We start from the raw sequence: 24,417 nt of genomic DNA, 5'->3' as shown, positions 1-24,417 counted from the left end.
AGGCAAATAGAACCTGATAGAAGGGGCTTGATAATAATCTGGTGGGCTTTAGGCCTTGTAAGTTAAGAGGCCCAGACCTATCTGTCTCTTCACATGGGGTATATCCTAAGGGAGGTGTGAACCTCCTAGGGGAAGGCACTCTGTTGACTTTCATTCCTTGGCTGGCCTGGGAGGAGAGCTGGCCAGGTAAAGGCAGGTGGCATCTCTAACAAGAAATTTACAGTTCTGCCTGCAATGTTGCTGACCCTACTTGACCATCTCCTCAGCTGCAGTGGTCACTTTGGAAGTTGGGCTGAGTGAAGGGCTTTTCAGCTTAGAGCCAATAAGATCTGTGGCTCTGACCTGGGCATCCTTCGACTCCAGGGCAGGTCCATTTCCAGTGATCCAACTCTTGGCTTAGCTGCCAGGGCTCTTCACAAGCTGACTTCTGCTGAAGCCCAGGCTTACCACATTGAAAGCCACTGCAGTGGACTGGCCTGTTGGTTCTCCTTGAGGGCAGATCACTGTACAGATCAGCCTTTAATAGGCCTGCCACCCATTGCTTCTGATGCCGAGCTTTCTTTTCCTCCTGGTTTGTGTTAAAGCAGACCAGAGGATGCAAGTCAAGGGAGTGCCGTGTCCCATCTCTAATCTTCGGTGGCCTGAACTACAATTCTATAGTCACAGGCATGTTCTGTAGTAGTTTTTCTAAGGTAGACAATGCCCATGAGGAAAATTATATTCTCACTTTAAAACTTTCTTTCCCTTTGGTCTGAAAGGGAGGTTTTTTCTACTTACTGTATACTTCACTGATGGCGAAGTGAATCTAGCTATGAGATTATTATTTAAGTTCTTATTTTGGCTATGCTATTACAGAAAAATGTTAGACATCTCTTTTATAAGTTCTAAAGATTAAATTGTGCATCCTACTGATTCTTTTATAATAGAATTAGTTTCCTACCTTGAAGAGAATAGAGAAATGAAAGAACAAGTTGGGCTTAGAATAGAGAAATGAGGGAGCAAGTCCTAGATTGCTTGCTGACAATAGCAATATCACATGAATACTTAGCAAGCCGTTTCAACCGATAGATAACAACTTAAGAAAACATTTACCAGAAGGTCCAATGCCTTCTATAAATTTTAAGAATCATGTATTTGAAAACACCTCTTAAATATCTAACATGGTGTAGTTTGTTTAGCCAGTAAACTTAAGCACAACCATCTAAAATGTTTTTAGTTTCTTTCTACCAACACGTTTAAAACATATGATACACAGATTCAGGTCACTCAAATTAAAATGTATCTTTGATTGATTTTAGCAGCTTAAATTTATGGACAATCTTATCTATAAGCCATTTAAAATAAAACTCTTAATAAAATTTCCCCATGTGGACATACAATATGTACACACATATAATATAGCATAATAGACCAATATAGCAATTTTAATAATAGCTTTTAAAATCTTTAACACATTTTGTAGATTGCCAATTGATTTGAATTCCGTTTTGTTTTTAGTCACCTCAGTTAACCATACTTTCTCTCAGTTGGTACTGGTAATACATTATTGGCTTCATCTGTTTACAGAGCCATCCCAAAGTACTGAATACAATAAAAGTGGCTGGAAAAAGTCCATAGGAACCTATAGGAGGACAGCTAAACACAGAACCAACAACGTTTTAGTTTTATGAGCAGCACATCATATATAACTGTGGATGACAAAAGACTTTAAGTCGCCATGTTTAAAATTATAAACTCATCAACCAACAAGAGGCACTTGCTTACTTTACAGTATTTTTGAAAGCACCTGTAGGATTTTACAAGTATTTAACCCTTTAGGCCTCTGGGGCTTTCTCATTGAGATAACTATCATGTCTAGTAACACAAGATCATTAGACTTTTTAATTCTCAAACATTTGTATTAATAGCATTTTCCATTATAGAAACTTAAAGTCTGGTACCACATCACAACTTGACAGTCCTTCTAATATAATCCAAACACCCTGATTAGTTGGAGTCTCTATAAGATGAGAGACATAGGTCCTTCAATTTTTTCAGTTGGGCCCAAACTGGAAAAACCAAAGTCCAGGATTTCCTGGAAATTTTAGAGACCAGATTGTTTGAAACTTTGATTTTTTGAATGCCTGTCAAGAATGCCAAGAAGGCTCAAAATCCAAAATATCTGGTTGAAATAAGATTTCTTAAAATCATGACATAACATAGACCAAATTTGATCATTGTTACAAGGTGATTATTCAAATCTTTGAAAATATTCACATATTTAAATAACCCATAGCTCTTAATAAAAATGCAGCTGTTTTTGAACAATTACAATTTAACAGACATCAAGAGGACATAATAGATTACTTTAACACATTGATTTAACAGAGCATCAGAGTTTAATTCTATGTCAAAGAGAAATTGAGCTTCCTGTGATCTTTTGCTGTGAGGTTTCCTTCCTTTACCTTCTTTCATATTGGTGACCATGTTTCTGTGTGTAACACATCTTTAAGCATCTTTTGCAGGGCAGGATGAGTGGCCACAAATTCTTTCAGTTTCTGTTTGCTATGAAAAGTCTTAATTTCACCTTCATTCACAAATGAGAGCTTTGCAGGATATAGTATTCTGGGCTGGCAGTTTTTCTCTCTTAGTACCTGGGCTATGTCTCGCCATTCCCTTCTAGCTTGTAGGGTTTCTGATGAGAAGTCTGCTGTGAGTCTAATTGGAGATCCTCTAAGAGTAATCTGACGTTTCTCTCTTGCACATTTTAGGATCTTTTCTTTGTGTTTCACTCTGGTGATTTTGATTACAACATGTCGTGGTGAGGATCTCTTTTGGTCATGTTTATTAGGGGTTCTATAAGCTTCGTGTACTAAGATGCCTCTGTCCTTCTCCAAACCTGGGAAATTTTCTGCTAGTATGTCACTGAAAATGCCTTCTAATCCTTTCTCCCTCTCCATGTGCCACGCCCACAGCTGTGATACCTGCGTGGCAAAATGTTGCTGCGTCGGAGTTCTAAGGCTGCAGGGTTTTGGGGTGAGTGCTTTGTTGAAGTGGAGCCTCAGGCGATTCCTGTGTAGTCCGCGGTTGTAACGACCCCCGACTCACATGAAGGGGAGCCGAAGACTGTCCTTGCTGACTTTGGGGACACTATGTCTCTGCTCTATTGATGATCTCATTATGCATTATCTACGAGCTGTGTTTACACTTTACTGCTTGCTCTCACAATTATTAAAAACAAAAAAAAATCAAGAAAAAGAAGTTAACATTTCCCATAAGATTGTGGAAAAATTCAAACAATCTTTGCCCCTCTGTTTACTAAAGCTATTTACAAGGGAGCTAGGAATGCAAGTCAAAACATATCATTAGGTTCCCATTATAGTGACAGAAAAATGTTAAGGTTGCTCAGGGATTATCTCCAAGTATCTAAAGGCAAGCAAAACTTTGGGTAGTAATTCCCCAAACAGTTCATAAAACAAAACTAAGCCAAAGGTCAATTCTCATCCTCAGTAAACGAAACTAAGCCAAGGGTCAATTCTCATCCTCCGTAAATTGTCTAAAAACAATGTCCCCACTATGTTCCTCATAAAACCACTCATATGACATCATTGTTTTAACTCATTTTGTCAACCTTTGTGATAAAATTTTACATTTGCCTGTAGTATTGTCCTTTACTATATAAACCCAAGCCTTACTACAATAAATCGCAGCAGTAACATACACATAACGTGTGTGTCTGTCTGTCATTTTCCCACTGATTCCTGATTCTCCTATGAGCCTTCGCCCCTTGTTCTCCCCGGTCTGTGTCTCCGCGAGAGCCGGTCCGCGGCATCCATGCCTTCAGGAACTCCTAGAATCTGAATGTTGGGTTTTTAAATAGTATTCTGTAGATTCCCGACAATATTTTTTAGATTTCTAATTTCTTCTTCTTTTCTTTGGTTTGCCTGTTTCCTTTCCTGTTCTCTGTCTTCTAAGTCTGATATTTTCTCTTCTGCTTCGCTCATTCTGTTTTTAAGGCTCTCTAATGTGTTTGTCATTTGATCTATTGAATTCTTCATTTCATTATGATTTCTCGTCACTATCAGAGTTTCTTGTTCCACTAGTTGTTTCATTTCATTTTGATTCTTCCTTAATATTTCACTTTCATGAGAGAGATTTTCTATCTTGTCCATTAAGGATTTCTGTAGTTCCAGAATTTGTTTTTGACAACTTCTTAATGTTCTTATCAATTTTTGAGATCTGCTTCTTGCATTTCTTCGATCTCATCATCTTCATAATCTTGAATTGGGGTGTCTTTTTCATTTGGGGGCGTCATAGTGTCTTCCTTGTTCTTGTTAGCTTGGTTTTTGTGTTTGTTGTTTGGCATGTTGGAGATATTTGGTTTCTTCACTGTGGTGTTTTTTCTTGTTACACTATGGCTCTATATTAAGTGGACTGTCTGCTTTCAGTGGAGCCTTAGAGGCTTGAGATGAGTGTGGACTGAGAGCTGTGTTTGATTCCTCAGGGTTGAGGGTGTGTCAAAGATGACACTCCCAGGTTAGGTGTGGTAAATCTCTCTCTCTTTTTTTGATTTAAAAGGGAAGTAATTCCGCACAGCTGAACGTAATTGGAGGTAGTTAGCAGGCAAATGATATACCCACAGGAGCCAGAGATTGGAAGCTCTTTCCCAAGGACCACACAGGGAATCTCTGCTGCCCTCAGTGTGGGCTCCAATTCTCCTGCAGTCTCCCACTGTGTTGCCAAGTTAGATGCTAATCTCCTGTTATTTCACCCCTCTCCCCAGAGTCCGGTGTTTCTGCTAGGCTCAGGCCTGGTGCAGACCTGAGGTCGCCCTGCTTATGACGTATGTCGAAAATGGCGCCTGCTCTGTCTTGCTCGCCTTTGAGAGGTGAGCAGAGAGAGGGAAATTTGTGTCTGTATCAGTCACTTTTTTTATTTTTTCCTATCTCTCTTCTAGTTAGCCTGGTGAACTTTCCCCCACGGAGTTTCAAGCCTCGTTCCCTCTAGCCTCCTCTTTCCACTTCCCCACTGGTATCTTGGGCTATTGAGGTTCGGCTCACCTCGCGTTCCAGCGCTGATGTGTTGAGTCTCCCGCTGGTGTCCCGAACTTGGGCTCCCACGCTCTCCACGCAGGTACACTGTGAATCACTAGTTCCGGAAGAGTTTCCAATGCTGTTTATTCCCCTACTCTTCCTTGACCCTGCAGTATCTCCACTTATATTAAACTTTCTCTCCCCCCGGACTAATAGTGTGCTCCCTGCCTATTCCGCCATCTTGCCGCTCTCAGGGAACATTTATTTTAGCACTGGGAAACTCTAATTAGTTCCACATGGAGACACCAGCTCTACACATTCGTATATTCTAGGAAGAAAGCTAGAGGAACTACGGCAAATAATCATGATATTTCTGTTTATATAGATGGCATTTTATGCACTTGCCTAACGAAAGGACTTTGCTTTTCTCCAAAACAATTTTTACTGTGATTTTGTCTGTCCATTGCATACGAATTCCACACCACTTTGTCCTGATATGACTGGATGAAACCGGAAAAATCCCGTTTTGTTTTGGCTAACTCAATCCCAGATATTGCGACATACCCTGTGTTTGTGTTTTCTGGATATTATCAATGGACATTATTGTTTTGAATGTTTTTTTATCAGGGAACATTTAATTATGTATTGGGAAACACTCAGTGGTTCCACATGGAGACACCAGCTATACACATTCGTATTTTCTAGCGAGAAAGCTAGAGGAACTGCGGCAAACGAACATCATATTTCTGTTTGTTTACATGATATTTTAGGCACTTGCCTAACGAAAAGACTATGCTTTTCTCCAAAACCATTTTTACTATGATATTCTGGGTCCATTGCATATGAATTTCACACCACTTTGTCCGGATATGACTGGATGAAACCGGAAATATGCGGTTCTGTGTTTGCTAACTCAATCCCAGATATTGCCAGAGCACCTGTGTTTCTGATTTCTGGATATAATCGAAGGACTTTATTATTTTGAAAGTTTTTTTTTTTTATCAGGGAACATTTAATTTTGTACTGGGAAACTCTAATTGGTTCCACATGGAGACACCAGCTCTACACATTTGTATATTCTGGGGAGAAATCTAGAGGAAATGCAGCAAACGAACATGATATTTCTGTTTTTATACATGATATTTTAGGCACTTGCCTAACGAAAAGACTTTGCTTTACTCCAAAACTATTTACTGAGATTTTGTCTGTCCATTGCATACGAATTACACACCACTTTGTCCGGATATGAGTGCATGAAACCGGAAATATCCGGTTTTGTTTTGGCTAACTCAATTCCAGATATTGCCACAGCCCCTGAGTTTGTGTTTTCTGGATATCATCGAAGGACTTTATAGTTTTGAAAGTTGTTTTTTTTTAATCAGGAAACATTTAATTTTGTACTGGGAAACTCTAATTGGTTCCACATGGAGACACCAGCTCTACACATTCGTATTTTCTATGGAGAAAGCTAGAGGAACTGCGGCAAACAATCATATTTCTGTTTATATAGATGGCATTTTATGCACTTGCCTAACGAAAAGACTTTGCTTTTCTTAAAAACCATTTTCACTGTGATTTTCTCGGTCCATTGCATACGAATTGCAAACCACTTTGTCTGGATATGAGTGGATGAATCCGGAAATATCCGGTTTTGTTTTGGCTAACTCAATTCCAGATATTGCCACAGCCACTGTGTTTGTGTTTTCTGGATATTATCGAAGGATTTTATTGTTTTGAAATTTTTTTATTCAGGGAACATTTAATTTTGTACTGTGAAACACCAATTAGTTCCACATGGAGAAACCGGCTCTACACATTCGTATTGTCTAGGGAGAATGCTAGAGGATCTCCGGCAAACAAACATGATATTTCTGTTTGTATACATGACATTTTATGCACTTGCCTAATGAAAAGACTTTGCTTTTCTCCAAAACCATTTTCACTGCAATTTTCTCAGTCCATTGCATACGAATTCCACATCACTTTGTCCGGTTATGAGTGGATGAAAGGGGGAATAACCGCTTGTGTTTTGGCTAACTCAATCCCAGATTTTGCCACAGCCCCTGTGTTTGTGTTTTCTGGATATTATCGAAGGACTTTATTATTTTGAATGTTTTTTGTCAAGGAACATTTGATTTTGTACTGGGAAACTTTAATGGGCCCACATGGGGACACCAGCTCTACACATTCGTATTTTGTAGGGAGAAAGCGAGAGGAACTGAGGCAAACAAACATGATATTTCTGTTTGTATACATGACATTTTTTGCACTTGCCTAACAAAAAGACTTTGCTTTTCTCCAAATCCATTTTTCTGTGATTTAGTCGGTCCATTGCATACGAATTGCACACCACTATGTCCGGATATGACTGGATGAAACCGGAAGTATACGGTGTTGTTTTGGCTAACTCAATCCCAGATATTGCCACAGCCCCTGTGTTTGTGTTTTCTGGATATTATCGAAGAACTTTATTGTTTTGAAAGTTTTTTTATCAGGGAACATTTAATTTTGTACTGGGAAACTAATTGGATCCACATGGAGACAAAAGCTCTACACATTCGTATTTTCTAGCGAGAAAGTTAGAGGAACTGTGGTAAACACACATGATATTTCTGCTTGTAAAAATGACATTTTATGCACTTGCATATGGAAAGACTTTGCTTTTCTCCAAAACCATTTTTACTGTGATTTTGTCTGTCCATTGCATATGAATTCCACACGACTTTGTCCGGATATGACTGGATGAAACCGGAAATATCCGGTTTTGTTTTGCTATCTCATATCCAGATATTGCGACAGCATCTGTGTTTGTATTTTCTGGATATAATTGAAGGACTTTATTGTTTTTGAAAGATTTTTTAATAAGGGAAAATTTAATTTTGTACTGGGAAACTAATTGCTTCCACATGGAGACACCAGCTCTACACATTCGTATTTTCTAGGGAGAAAGGTAGAGGAACTGCGGCAAACAAACATGATATTTATGTTTGTATACATGACATTTTATGCACTTGTCTAACGAAAAGACTTTGCTTTTCTCCACAACCATTTTTACTGTGATTTTGTCTCTCCATTGCTCACGAATTGCACACCACTTTGTCCATATATGAGTGGATGAAACCGGAAATATCCGGTTCTGTTTTGGCTAAGTGAAACCCAGATATTGCCGAAGAGCCTGTGTTTGTGTTTTCTGGATATTATCGATGGACTTTATTGTTTTGAAAGTTTTTTTTATCAGGGAACATTTAATTTTGTACTAGGAAACTGTGACTGGTTCCACATGGAGACACCAGCTCTACACATTCTTATTTTCTAGGAGAAAGCTAGTAGAAATGCAGCAAACAAACATGATATTTCTGTTTGTATACATGACATTTTATGCACTTGCCTAATGAAAAGACATTGCTTTTCTCCAAAACCATTTTTACTGTGATTTTCTCGGTCCATTGCATACCAATTGCACACCACTTTTTCCGGATATGACTGGATGAAACTGGAAATATGCGGATGTGTTTTGGCTAACTCAATCCCACATATTGCAACAGCCTCTGTGTTTGTGTTTTCTGGATAATATCGACACTTTATGGTTTTGAAAGTTTTTTTTTTTTATAAGGGAACATTTAATTTCCTAATGAGAAACACTCACTGGTTTCACATGGAGAAACTATTCTGCACCTTCGTATTTTCTAACGAGAACCCTAGAGGAACTTCGGCAAACAAACATGATATTTCTGTTTGTATGCATGACATTTTATGCACTTGCCTAACGAAAAGACTTTGCTTTTCTCCAAAACCATTTTTACTGTGATTTTGTCTGTCCATTGCATACGAATTCCTCAACATTTTGTCCATATATGAGTGGATGAAACCGGAAATATCCGGTTCTGTTTTGGCTAACTGAAACCCAGATATTGCCAAAGAGACTATATTTGTTTTCTGGATATTATCGATGGACTTTATTGTTTTGAAAGTTTTTTTTTTTTGTCAGTGAACATTTAATTTTGTACTGGGAAGCACTCACTATTTCCACATGGAGACACCAGCTCTACACATTCGTATTTTGTATAGAGAAATCTAGAGGAACTGCGGCAAACAAAAATGATATTTCTGCTTGTATAGATGACATATTATGCTCTTGCCTAACGAAAAGACTGCTTTTCTCAAAAACATTTTTATGGTGATTTTCTGGGTCGATTGCATACGAATTCCACACCAATTTGTCCGGATATGACTGCATGAAACCGGAAATATCCGGTTGTGTTTTGGCTAACTGATATCCAGATATTGCTACAGCCACTTTGTTTCTGTTTTCTGGATATTATCGAAGGACTTTTTTTGAATGATTTATTTATCAGGGAACATTTAATTTTGTACTGGGAAAAACTCACTGGTTCCACATGCAGACACCAGCTCTACACATTCGTATTTTCTAGCGAAAAAGCTAGAGGAACTGTGCCAAACAATCATGATATTTCTGCTTCTATAGATGACATATTATGCACTTGCCTATCGAAAAGACTTTGCTTTTCTCGAAAACCATTTTTACTGTGATTTTCTGGGTCAATTGCATACGAATTCCATACCACTTTTTACAGATATGACTGGATGAAACCGGAAATATCCGGTTGTCTTTTGGCTAACTGATATCCAGATATTGCGACAGCCTATGTGTTTGTGTTTTCTGGATATTATCGACGGACTTTATTGTGTTGAAAGATTTTTTTTTTCATCAGGGAACATTTAATTTTGTACTGGGAAACTAATTGGATCCACATGGAGACACAAGCTCTACACCTTCATATTTCCTAGCGAGAAAGCTAGAGGAACTGTGGCAAACAAACATGATATTTCTGCTTGTATAGATGACATTTTATGCACTTGCCTAACGAAAAGACTTTGCTTTCCCCCAAAACATTTTTATTGTGATTTTGTCTGTCCATTGCATATGAATTCCACACCAATTTTTCTGGATATGACTGGATGAAACCGGAAATATACGGTTTTGTTTTGGGTAACTGAATCCCAGATATTGCCGCAGCATCTGTGTTTGTGTTTTCTGGATATTATCGATGGAATTTATTGTTTTTAAAGTTTTTTTTTAATCAGTGAACATTTAATTTTTTTTTTTGACAGGCAGCGTGGATAGTGAGAGAGAGAGACAGAGAGAAAGGTCTTCCTTTTTGTCGTTGGTTCACCTTCCAATGGCCGCTGCGGCCGGTGCATCTCGCTGCTCCGAAGCCAGGAGCCAGGTGCTTCTCCTGGTCTCCCATGCGGGTGCAGGGATCAAGCACTTGGGCCATCCTCCACTGCCTTCCCGGGCCATTGCAGAGAGCTGGCCTGGAAGAGGGGCAACCGGGCTAGAATCCGGCGCCCCAACCGGGAATAGAACGTGGTGTGCCGGCACCGCAAGGTGAAGGATTAGCCGGTTAAGCCACAGCGCCAGCTGAACAATTAATTTTGTACTGGGAAACTCTGATTGATTCCACATGGAGACACCAGCTCTGCACATTCGTATTTTCTAGGAGAAAACTAGAGGAACTGCAGCAAACATAATATTTCTGTTTGTATCGATGACATTTTAAGAACTTGCCTAACGAAAAGACTTTGCTTTTCTCCAAAACCATTTTTACTGTGATTTTGTTTGTCTATTTCATAAATTCCACATCACTTTGTCCGGATATGACTGGATGAAACTGGAAATATCCGGTTTTGTTTTGGCTAACTCAATCCCCGATATTGCCACAGATTCTGTGTTTGTGTTTTCTGGATATAATCGAAGGACTTTATTGTTTTCAATGTTTTTTATCAGGGAACATTTAATTTTGTACTGGGAAACACTAATTGGTTCTGCATGGTGACACCAGCTCTACACATTCGTATTTTCTAGGGAGAAAGGTAGAGGAACTTCGGCAAACAAACATGATATTTCTGTTTGTATACATGACATTTTATGCACTTGTCTAACGAAAAGACTTTGCTTTTCTCCACAACCATTTTTACTGTGATTTTCTCAGGCAATTACATACGAATTCAACACCACTTTGTCCGGATATGACTGGATGAAACCGGAAATATCCGCTTCTGTTTTGGCTAACTGAATCCCAGATATTGCCACAGCCTCTGTGTTTGTCTTTTCTAGATATTATCGATGGAATTTATTGTTTTGAATGATTTTTTTTTATCAGGGAACATTTAATTTTGTACTGGGAAACTGCGATTGGTTCCACATGGTGACACCATCTCTACACATTCGTATTTTCTAGGGAGAAATCTAGAGGAACTGCGGCAAACCAACATAATATTTCTGTTTGTATACACGACATTTTATGCACTTGCCTATCAAAAAGACTTTGCTTTTCTCCAAAGCCATTTTTACTGTGATTTTGTCTCTCCATTGCACACGAATTGCACACCACTTTGTCCATATATGAGTGGATGAAACCGGAAATATCCGGTTCTGTTTTGGCTAACAGAAACCCAGACATTGCCGAGGAGCCTGTGTTTGTGTTTTCTGGATATTATCGATGGACTTTATTGTTTTGAAAGTTTTTTTTTATCAAGGAACATTTAATTTTGTACTAGGAAACTGTGACTGGTTCCACATGGAGACACCAGCTCTACACATTCTTATTTTCTAGGAGAAAGCTAGTGGAACTGCAGCAAACAAACATGATATTTCTGTTTGTATACATGACATTTTATGCACTTGCCTAATGAAAAGACATTGCTTTTCTCCAAAACCATTTTTACTGTGATTTTCTCGGTCCATTGCATACCAATTGCACACCTCTTTTTCCGGATATGACTGGATGAAACCGGAAATATGCGGATGTGTTTGGCTAACTCAATCCCACATATTGCAACAGCCTCTGTGTTTGTGTTTTCTGGATAATATCGACAGTTTACGGTTTTGAAAGTTTTTTTTTATAAGGGAACATTTAATTTCCTAATGAGAAACACTCACTGGTTTCACATGGAGAAACTATTCTGCACCTTCGTATTTTCTAACGAGAACCCTAGAGGAACTTCGGCAAACAAACATGATATTTCTGTTTGTATGCATGACATTTTATGCACTTGCCTAACGAAAAGACTTTGCTTTTCTCCAAAACCATTTTTACTGTGATTTTGTCTGTCCATTGCATACGAATTCCTCAACATTTTGTCCATATATGAGTGGATGAAACCGGAAATATCCGGTTCTGTTTTGGCTAACTGAAACCCAGATATTGCCAAAGAGCCTATATTTGTTTTCTGGATATTATCGATGGACTTTATTGTTTTGAAAGTTTTTTTTTTTGTCAGTGAACATTTAATTTTGTACTGGGAAGCACTCACTATTTCCACATGGAGACACCAGCTCTACACATTCGTATTTTGTATAGAGAAATCTAGAGGAACTGCGGCAAACAAAAATGATATTTCTGCTTGTATAGATGACATATTATGCTCTTGCCTAACGAAAAGACTGCTTTTCTCAAAAACATTTTTATGGTGATTTTCTGGGTCGATTGCATACGAATTCCACACCAATTTGTCCGGATATGACTGGATGAAACCGGAAATATCCGGTTGTGTTTTGGCTAACTGATATCCAGATATTGCTACAGCCACTTTGTTTCTGTTTTCTGGATATTATCGAAGGACTTTTTTTGAATGATTTATTTATCAGGGAACATTTAATTTTGTACTGGGAAAAACTCACTGGTTCCACATGCAGACACCAGCTCTACACATTCGTATTTTCTAGCGAAAAAGCTAGAGGAACTGTGCCAAACAATCATGATATTTCTGCTTCTATAGATGACATATTATGCACTTGCCTATCGAAAAGACTTTGCTTTTCTCGAAAACCATTTTTACTGTGATTTTCTGGGTCCATTGCATATGAATTCCACACCACTTTTTACAGATATGACTGGATGAAACCAGAAATATCCGGTTGTCTTTTGGCTAACTGATATCCAGATATTGCGACAGCCTATGTGTTTGTGTTTTCTGGATATTATCGACGGACTTTATTGTGTTGAATGATTTTTTTTTCATCAGGGAACATTTAATTTTGTACTGGGAAACTAATTGGATCCACATGGAGACACAAGCTCTACACCTTCATATTTCCTAGCGAGAAAGCTAGAGGAACTGTGGCAAACAAACATGATATTTCTGTTTGTATAGATGACATTTTATGGACTTGCCTAACGAAAAGACTTTGCTTTCCCCCAAAACATTTTTATTGTGATTTTGTCTGTCCATTGCATATGAATTCCACACCAATTTGTCTGGATATGACTGGATGAAACCGGAAATATACGGTTTTGTTTTGGGTAACTGAATCCCAGATATTGCCGCAGCCTATGTGTTTGTGTTTTCTGGATATTATCGATGGAATTTATTGTTTTTAAAGTTTTTTTTTTTAATCAGGGAACATTTAATTTTTTTTTTTTGACAGGCAGCGTGGATAGTGAGAGAGAGAGACAGAGAGAAAGGTCTTCCTTTTTGTCGTTGGTTCACCTTCCAATGGCCGCTGCGGCCGGTGCATCTCGCTGCTCCGAAGCCAGGAGCCAGGTGCTTCTCCTGGTCTCCCATGCGGGTGCAGGGATCAAGCACTTGGGCCATCCTCCACTGCCTTCCCGGACCATTGCAGAGAGCTGGCCTGGAAGAGGGGCAACCGGGCTAGAATCCGGCGCCCCAACCGGGAATAGAACGTGGTGTGCCGGCACCGCAAGGTGGAGGATTAGCCTGTTAAGCCACAGCGCCAGCTGAACAATTAATTTTGTACTGGGAAACTCTGATTGATTCCACATGGAGACACCAGCTCTGCACATTCGTATTTTCTAGGAGAAAACTAGAGGAACTGCAGCAAACAAACATAATATTTCTGTTTGTATCGATGACATTTTAAGAACTTGCCTAACGAAAAGACTTTCCTTTTCTCCAAAACCATTTTTACTGTGATTTTGTTTGTCTATTTCATAAATTCCACATCACTTTGTCCGGATATGACTGGATGAAACCGGAAATATCCGGTTTTGTTTTGGCTAACTCAATCCCCGATATTGCCACAAATTCTGTTTGTGTTTTCTGGATATAATCGAAGGACTTTATTGATTTCAATGTTTTTTATCAGGGAACATTTAATTTTGTACTGGGAAACACTAATTGGTTCCGCATGGTGACACCAGCTCTACACATTCATATTTTCTAGGGAGAAATCAAGAGGAACTGCGGCAAACACACATAATATTTCTATTTGTATACCTGACATTTTATGCACTTGAATAACAAAAAGACTTTGCTTTTCTCCAAAGCCATTTTTATTGTGATTTTGTCTGTCCATTGCATATGAATTGCACACCACTTTGTACGTATATGAGTGGATGAAACCGGAAATATCCGGTTCTGTTTTGGCTAACAGAAACCCAGATATTGCCGAAGACCCTGTGTTTGTGTTTTCTGGATATGATTGATGGACTTTATTTTTTTGAATTTTTTTTTATCAGGGAACATTGAATTTTGTACTTGGAAACTCTAGTTGGTTCCACATGGAGACACCAGCTCTACACATTCATATTTTCTAGGAGAAATTTGGAGGAACTGTGGCAAACAAACATGATATTTCTGTTTTCATACATGACATTTTATGCACTTGCCTAACGAAAAGACTTTGCTTTTCTCCAAAACCATTTTTATTGTGATTTTGTGGGTCCATTGCATACGAATTCCACACCAATTTGTCCGGATATGACTGGATGAAACCGGAAATATCTGGTTATGTTTTGGCTAACTGATATCCAGATATTGCTACAGCCACTGTGTTTCTGTTTTCTGGATATTATCGAAGGACTTTATTGTTTTGAAAGAATTATTTATCAAGGAACATTTAATTTTGTACTGAGAAACTCTCACTGGTTCCACATGCAGAAATATCCGGTTTTTTTTGGCTAACTCAATCCCTGATTGCCACAGCCCCTGTGTTTGTGCTTTCTGGATATTATCAATGGACTTTATTGTCTTGAATGTTTTTTAACAGGTAACATTTAGTTTTGTACGGGGAAACACTCACTGGTTCCACATGGAGAAACCAGCTCTACACATTCGTATTTTGTAGCGAGAAATCCAGAGGAACTGAGGCAAACAAACATGATATTTCTGTATGTATACATGACATTTTATGCACTTGCCTAACGAACAGACTTTGCTTTTCTCCAAAACCATTGTTACTGTGAGTTTTTCTGTCCATTGCATACGAATTACACACCACTTTGTCCGGATATGACTGGATGAAACTTGAAGTATCCGGTTTTGTTTTGGCTAACTGAATCCCAGTTATTGCAACAGCCTCTGTGTTTGTGTTTTCTGGATATTATCGAAGGACTTTATTGTTTTGAAATTTTTTTCTTTATCAGAGAACATTTAATTTTGATTTGGGAAACTCTATTTGTTTCCGCATGGAGACACCTGCTCTGCACATTCGTATATTCTCGGGATAAATCTAAAGGAACTGCGGCAAACAAACATGATATTTCTGTTTGTATAGATGGCATTTTATGGAATTGCCTAACGAAAAGAATTTGCTTTTCTCCAAAACCATTTTTACTGTGATTTTGTCGGTCCATTACATACTAACTCCACACCACTTTGTCCGCATATGACAGGATGAAACCGGAAATATCCGGTTTTCTTTTGGCTAACTCAATCCCAGATATTGCCGCAGCTCCTGTGTTTATGATTTCTGGATATTATCGAAAGACTTTATTGTTTTGAACGTTTCTTTTTTTATCAGGGAACATTTAATTTTGTACTGGGAAACTCTAATTGGTTCCACATGGAGACACCAGCTCTACACATTCGTATTTTCTAGGGAGAAAGCTAGGGGAACTGCGGCAAACAAATATGATAATTCTGTTTGTGTACATGACATTTTGTGCACTTACCTAACGAAAAGGCTTTGCTTTTCTCCTAACCCATTTTTGCTGTGATTTTCTCTGTCCATTGCATACAAATTCCACACCACTTTGTCCAGATATGACTAGATGAAACCGGAAATATTCTGTTGTTTTTGGCTAACTCAATCCCATATATTGCGACAGCCTCTGTGTTTGTGTTTTCTGGATATTATCGAAGGACTTTATTGTTTTGAATATTTTTTTATCAGGGAACATTTAATTTTCTGCTGGGAAACTCTAATTGGTTCTATATGGAGAAACCAGCTCTACACATCTGTATTTTTTAGGAGAAAGCTAGAAGAACTGCTGCAAGCAAACATGATATTTCTGTTTCTATACATGACATTATATTCACTTGCCTAACGAAAAGACTTTGCTATTCTCCAGAACCATTTTTACTGTGATTTTCTCGGTCCATCACATAAGAATTCCACACCACTTTCTCCGGATATGGCTGGACGAAGCCCGAAATATCCGGTTTTGTTTTGGCTAACTCAATCCCAGATATTGCCACAGCCACTGAGTTTGTGTTTTCTGAATATTATCGAAGGAGCTTATTGTTTTAAGGATTTTTTTTAATCAGGGAACATTTAATTTTGTACTGGGAAACTCTGATTGGTTCCACATGGAGACAATAGCTCTACGCATTCGTATTTTCTAGCAAGAAAGCTAGAGGAATTGCGAAAACAAACATATTTCTGTTTGTATACATGACATTTTATGCACTTACCTAACGAAAAGACTTTACTTTTCTCCAAAACCATTTTTACTGTAATTTTGTCTGTCCATTGCATACGAATTCTACACCACGTCGTCCTGATATGAGTGAATGAAACGAGAAATATCCGCTTGTGTTTTGGCTAACTGAATCCCAGATATTGCGACAGCCTCTGTGTTTCTCTTTTCTGGATATTATCAAAGGACTTTATTTTTTGAATGTTTTTTATCAGGGAACATTTAATTTTGTACTGGGAAACTCTGATTGGTTCCACATGGAGACACCAGCTCTACACATTCTTATTTTCTAGGAGAAAACTAGAGGAACTGCATAAACAAACATGATATTTTTCTTTGTATACATGATATTTTATGCACTTGCCTAACGAAAAGACTTTACTTTTCTCCAAAATCATTTTTACTGTGATTTTCTCGCTGCATTGCATGTGAATTCCACACCACTTTGTCCGGATATGACTTCATGAAACCGGAAATATGCGGTTGTGTTTTGACTAACTCAATCCCAGATATTGCAACAGATCCTGTGTTTGTGTTCTCTGAATATTTTCAATGCACTTTATTGTTTTGAATGTTTTTTTCAGTGAACATTTAATTTTCTACTTGGAAACTCTGATTGGTTCCACATGGAGACACCAGCTCTAAACATTCGTATTTTCTAGGAGAAAGCTAGAGGAACTGCGGCAAACAAACATGGTATTTCTGTTTTCATACATGACATTTTATGCACTTGCCTAACGAAAAGACTTTGCTTTTATCCAAAACCTTTTTTTACTGTGATTTGCTCGGTCCATTGCATACGAATTCCACACCACTTTTTCCCGATATGAGTGGAAGAAACCAGAAATATGCGGTTGTGTTTTGGCTACCTGAATCCCAGATATTGGGACAGATTCTGTGTTTGTGTTTTCTGGATATTATCGAAGGTCTTTCTTGTTTTGAATGTTTTTTTTTCATCAGGGAACATTTAATTTTGTACTGGGAAACTGTAATTGGTTCCACATGGATACACCAGCTCTACACATTTGTATTTTCTAGTGAGAAAGCTAGAGGAACTGCGGCAAACATCATGATATTTCTGTTTGTATATATCACATTTTATGCACTTGCCAAACGAAAAGACTTTGCTTTCCTCCAAAACCATTTTTACTATGATTTTGTCTGTACATTAAATACGTATTCCACACCACTTTGTCCGGATATGAGTGGATGAAACCGGAAATATCCGGTTTTGTTTTGGCTAACTGAATCCCAGATATTGCCTCAGCCTCTGTGTTTGTGTTTTCTGGATATTATCGATGGACTTTACGGTTGTTAAATTTTTTTTATCAGGGAATATTTAATTTTGTACTAGGAAACCCTGATTGGTTGACATGGAGACACAAGCTCTACACATTTGTATTTTCTAGCGAGAAATCTAGAGGAACTGCGACAAACAAACATGATATTTCTGCTTGTATAGATGACATTTTATGCACTTGCCTAAAGAAAAGACTTTGCTTCCCCCAAAACATTTTTATTGTGTTTTTCTTGGTCCATTGCATACGAATTCCACACCACTTTGCCCGGATATGACTGGATGAAACCGGAAATATCCGGTTTTGTTTTGGCTAACCGAATCCCAGATATTGACGCAGCCTCTGTGTTTGTGCTTTCTGGATATAATCGAAGGACTTTATTGTTTTGAAATATTTTTTTATCAGGGAACATTTAATTTTGTACTGGGAAAGGCTAATTTGTTCCACATGGAGACGCCAGCTCTACACATTTGTATTTTGTAGGGAGAAAGCTAGAGGAACTGCAGCAAACAAACATGATATTTCTGTTTGTGTAGATGGCATTTATGCATAAGCCTAATGAAAATTCTTTGCTTTTCTCTGAAACCATTTTTACTGTGATTTTCTCAGTCTATTACATACAAATTCCACACCACTTTGACTGCATATGACTGGATGAAACCAGAAATATCCGGTTGTGTTTTCGCTAACTCATCCCGGATATTGCCACAGCCCCTGTGTTTGTGTTTTCTGGATATTATAGATGGACTTTATTGTTTTTAAAGATTTTTTTTTAATCAGGGAACATTTAATTTTGTACTGGGAAACTCTGATTGGTTCCACATGGAGACAGCAGCTCTACACATTCATAATTTCTAGCGAGAAATCTAGAGGAACTGCATAAACAAACATGATATTTTTGTTTGTATAGATGATATTTTATGCACCTGCCTAACGAAAAGACTTTACTTTTCTCCAAAACCATTTTTAGTGTGATTTTGCCTGTCCATTGCATACGAATTCCATACAACTTTGTCCGCATATGAGTCAGTGAAACCGGAAATATCCGGTTGTTTTTCGGCTAACTGAATCCAAGATATTGCTGCAGCCCCTGTGTTTGTGTTTTCTGGATATTATCGATGGAGTTATTGATTTGATTTTTTTTAAACTGGGAACAATTAATTTTGTACTGGGAAACACTCAGTGGTTCCACATGGAGACACCAGCTCTACACATTTGTATTTTCTAGGAGAAAGATACAGGAACTGCGGCACACAAACATGATATTTTGTTTGTTTAGATGGCATTTTATGCATTTGCCTAATGAAAAGACTTTGCTTTTCTCCAAAACCTTTTTTACTGAGATTTTGTCTGTCCATTAAATACGAATTCCACACCACTTTGTCCGGATATGAGTGGATGAAACCGGAAATATCCGGTTATATTTTGGCTATCCGAATCCCAGATATTGACACAGCCTCTGTGTTTGTGTTTTCTGGATATTATCAATGGACTTTATTGTTTTGAAATATTTTTTAAATCAGGGAACATTTAATTTTGTACTGGGAAACTCTCATTTGTTCCTCATGGAGACGCCAGCTCTACACATTTGTATTTTGTAGGGTGAAAGCTAGAGGAACTGTGGCAAACAAACATGATATTTCTGTTTGTGTAGATGGCATTAATGCATAAGCCTAACGAAAATTCTTTGCTTTTCTCTGAAACAATTTTTACTGTTATTTTCTCAGTCCATTACATATGAATTCCACATCACTTTGTCCGGATATCAGTGGAAGAAACCGGAAATATCCGGTTATGTTTTGGCTAACTCAATCCCGGATATTGCCGCAGCCTCTGTGTTTGTGTTTTCTGGATATTATTGATGGAATTTGTTGTTTTTAAAGTTTTTTTTATCAGGGAACATTTAATTTTGTACTGGGAAACTCTGATTGGTTCCACATGGAGACACCAGCTCTACACATTCGTATTTTCTAGTGAGAAAACTATAGGAACTGCGAAAAAAAACCTGATATTTCTGTTTGTATACATGACTTTTATGCACTTCCCGAACGAAAAGACTTTGCTTTTCTCCAAAACCATTTTTACTGTAATTTTGTCTGTCCATTGCATACGAACTGCCCAACACTTTTTCCGGATATGAGTGGATGAAACTGGAAATATCCGATTGTGTTTTGGCTAACTGATATACAGATATTGTGACAGCCTCTGTATTTCTGTTTTCTGGATATTATCGAAAGACTTTATTGTTTTGAAGGATTTTTTTTTTATCAGGGAACATGTAATTTTGTACTGGGAAACTAATTGGTTCCACATGGAGACACCAGCTCTACACATTCGTATTTTCTAGCGAGAAAGCTAGAGGAACTGCGGCAAAAAAACATGATATTTCTGTTTGTGTAGATGGCATTTTATGCATTAAGCTAACGAAAGGAATTTGCTTTTCTCCAAAACCATTTTTACTGTGATTTTGTCTGTCCATTGCATACTAATTCCCCACCACTTTGTCCGGATATGACTGGATGAACCCGGAAATATCCGGTTTTGTATTTGCTAACTGAATCCCAGATATTGCCACAGCCTCTGTGTTTGTGTTTTCTGGATATTATCGATGGAATTTCTTGTTTTTAAAGTATTTTTTATATCAGGGAACTTTTAATTTTCTACTGGGAAACTGAAATTGGTTCCACATGGAGACACCAGCTCTAAACATTCGTATTTTCTAGGAAAAAGCTAGAGGAACTGCGGGAAACAAACATGATATTTCTGTTTGTATACATGACAGTTTATGCACTTGCCTAACGAAAAGACTTTGCTTTTCTCCAAAATCATTTTTACTGTGATTTTCTCACTGCATTGCATGTGAATTCCACACCACTTTTTCCGGATATGACTTTATGAAACCGGAAATATGTGGTTGTGTTTTGACTAACTCAATCCCAGATATTGCAACAGATCCTGTGTTTGTGTTCTCTGAATATTTTCAATGCACTTTATTGTTTTGAATGTTTTTTGTCAGTGAACATTTAATTTTCTACTTGGAAACTTTGATTGGTTCCACATGGAGACAACAGCTCTAAACATTCGTATTTTCTAGGAGAAAGCTAGAGGAACTGCGGCAAACAAACATGGTATTTCTGTTTTCATACATGACATTTTATGCACTTGCCTAACGAAAAGACTTTGCTTTTCTCCAAAACCTTTTTTACTGTGATTTGCTCGGTCCGTTGCATACGAATTCCACACCACTTTTTCCGGATATGAGTGGAAGAAACCAGAAATATGCGGTTGTGTTTTGGCTACCTGAATCCCAGATATTGGGACAGATTCTGTGTTTGTGTTTTCTGGATATTATCGAAGGTCTTTCTTGTTTTGAATGTTTTTTTTCATCAGGGAACATTTAATTTTGTCCTGGGAAACTCTAATTGGTTCCACATGGATACACCAGCTCTACACATTTGTATTTTCTAGTGAGAAACTAGAGGAACTGCGGCAAACATCATGATATTTCTGTTTGTATATATCACATTTTATGCACTTGCCAAACGAAAAGACTTTGCTTTCCTCCAAAACCGTTTTACTATGATTTTGTCTGTACATTAAATACGTATTCCACACCACTTTGTCCGGATATGAGTGGATGAAACCGGAAATATCCGGTTTTGTTTTGGCTAACCGAAACCCAGATATTGACGCAGCCTCTGTTTTTGTGTTTTCTGGATATTATCGATGGACTTTACGGTTTTTAATGTTTTTTTTTTATCAGGGAATATTTAATTTTGTACTGGGAAACTCTGATTGGTTCCACATGGAGACACCAGCTCTACACATTCGTATTTTCTAGCGAGAAATCTAGAGGAACTGCGACAAACAAACATGATATTTCTGCTTGTATACATGACATTTTATGCACTTGCCTAAAGAAAGGACTTTGCTTTACTCCAAAGCCATTTTTACTGTGATTTTCTCTTTCCATTGCATACAAATTCCACACCACATTGTCCCGATATGAGTGAATGAAACGAGAAATATGTGGTTGTGTTTTGGCTAACTGAATCCCAGATATTGCGACAGCCTCTGTGTTTGTGTTTTCTGGATATTATCGAAGGACTTTACTGTATTGAATGATTTTTATCAGGGAACATTTAATTTTGTACTGGGAAACTCTGATTGGTTCCACATGGAGACACCAGCTCTAAACATTCGTATTTTCTAGCGAGAAGGCTAGAGGAACTGCGGCAAAAAAACATGATATTTCTGCTTGTATAATTGATATTTTATGCACTTGCCTAACGAAAAGACTTTGCTTTTCTCCAAAACCATTTTTACTGTAATTTTGTCTGTCCATTAAATATCAATTCCTCACCACTTTGTCCGGATATGAGTGGATGAAACCGGAAATATCTGGTTGTGTTTTGGCTATCTGAATCACAGATATTGCCGCAGCCCCTGTGTTTGTGATTTCTGGATATTATCGAAGGACTTTATTGTTTTAAAGCTGTTTTTTTTAAGTGAACATTGAATTTTGTGCAGGGAAACATTCACTGTTTCCACATGGAGACACCAGCTCTCCACATTCGTATTTTCTTGCGAGAAAACTAGAGGAACTGCGGCAAACAAACATGATATTTCTGCTTGTATATTGATATTTTATGTACTTGCCTAACGAAAAGATTTTGCTTTTCTCCAAAACAACATTTACTGTGATTTTCTCAATCCATTACATATGAATTCCACACCACGTTGTTCGGATATGACTGGATGAAATCGGAAACATCCGGTTGTTTTTTGGCTAACTGATATCTACATATTGCGACAAACTCTGTGTTTGTGTTTTCTGAATATAATAGAAGGACTTTATTGTTTTGAAAGATTTTTTTATCAGGAAACATTTAATTTTGTACTGGAATACTCTAATTGGTTCCACATGGAGACATCAGCTTTACACATTCGTATCAGCCAGGGAGAAAGCTAGAGTAACTGCGGCAAACAAACATGATATTTTGTTTGTGTAGATGGCATTTTATGCATTTGCCTAATGAAAAGACTTTGCTTTTCTCCAAAACCATTTTTACTGTGATTTTGTTTGTCCATTGCATAGGAATTGCACACCACTTTGTACGTATATGAGTGGATGAAACCGGAAATATCCAGTTTTGTTTTGGCTAACCGAATCCCAGATATTGCTGCAGCCGCTTTGTTTGTGTTTTCTGGATATTATCGATGGAATTTATTGTTTTAAAGCTTTTTTTATCAGTGAACATTGAATTTTGTACTGGGAAACAGTCACTGGTTCCACTTGAAGACACCAGCTCTACACATTCTTATTTTCTATGAGAAAACTAGAGGAACTGCAGTAAACAAACATGGTATTTCTGTTTGTATACATGATATTTTATGCACTTGCCTAACGAAAACACTTTGCTTTTCTCCAAAACCATTTTCACTGTAATTTCTCAGTCCATTACATATGAATTCCCCAGCACTTTGTCCGGATATGACTGGATGAAACCGGAAATATCTGGTTTTCTTTTGGCTAACTCAATCACAGATATTGCCACAGATCCTCTGTTTGTGTTTTCTGGATATGATCGATGGACTTTATTGTTTTGAAATGTTTTTATTATCAGGGAACATTTAATTTTGTACTGGGAAACTAATTGGTTCCACATGGAGACACCAGCTCTACACATTCGTATTTTCTAGCGAGCAAGCTAGAGGATTTGCGGCAAACAAACATGATATTTCTGTTTGTATAGATGACATATTATGCACTTGACTAACGAAAAGACATTGCTTTTCTCCAAAACCACTTTTACTGTCATTTTCTGGGTACATTGCATAGGAATTCCACAGCACTTTTTCTGGATATGACTGGATGAAACCGGAAATATCCGGTTGTGTTTTGGCTAAATGATATCCAGATATCATTTAGACAGCCTCTGTGTTTGTGTTTTCTGGATATTATCGAGGATTGTATTGTTTTGAATGTTTTTTATCAGGGGACATTTAATTTTGTACTGGGAAACATTAATTGGTTTCACATGGAGACACCAGCTCTACACATTCGGATTTTCTAGGGAGAAAGCTAGAGGAAATGTGGCAAAGAAACATGATATTTCTGTTTGGATAGATGTCATTTTATACACTTTCCTAATGAAAGGACTTTGCTTTACTCCAAAGCCATTTTTACTGTGATTTTCTCGTTCCATTGCATACGAATTCCACACCACATTGTCCCGATATGACTGGATGAAACCAGGAAATATCCGGTTTTCTTTTGTCTAATCGAATCCCAGATATTGACGCAGCCTCTGTGTTTGTGTTTTCTGGATATTATGAAAGGACTTTATTGTTTTGAAAGATTTTTTTTTTATCAGGGAACATTTAATTTTGTACTTGGAAACTCTAATTTGTTCCACATGG

This window comes from Lepus europaeus, chromosome 21 (genome assembly GCF_033115175.1).
Source record: "Lepus europaeus isolate LE1 chromosome 21, mLepTim1.pri, whole genome shotgun sequence".
Lineage (NCBI taxonomy): Eukaryota > Metazoa > Chordata > Mammalia > Lagomorpha > Leporidae > Lepus > Lepus europaeus.
This window is presented reverse-complemented; position numbering follows the sequence as displayed.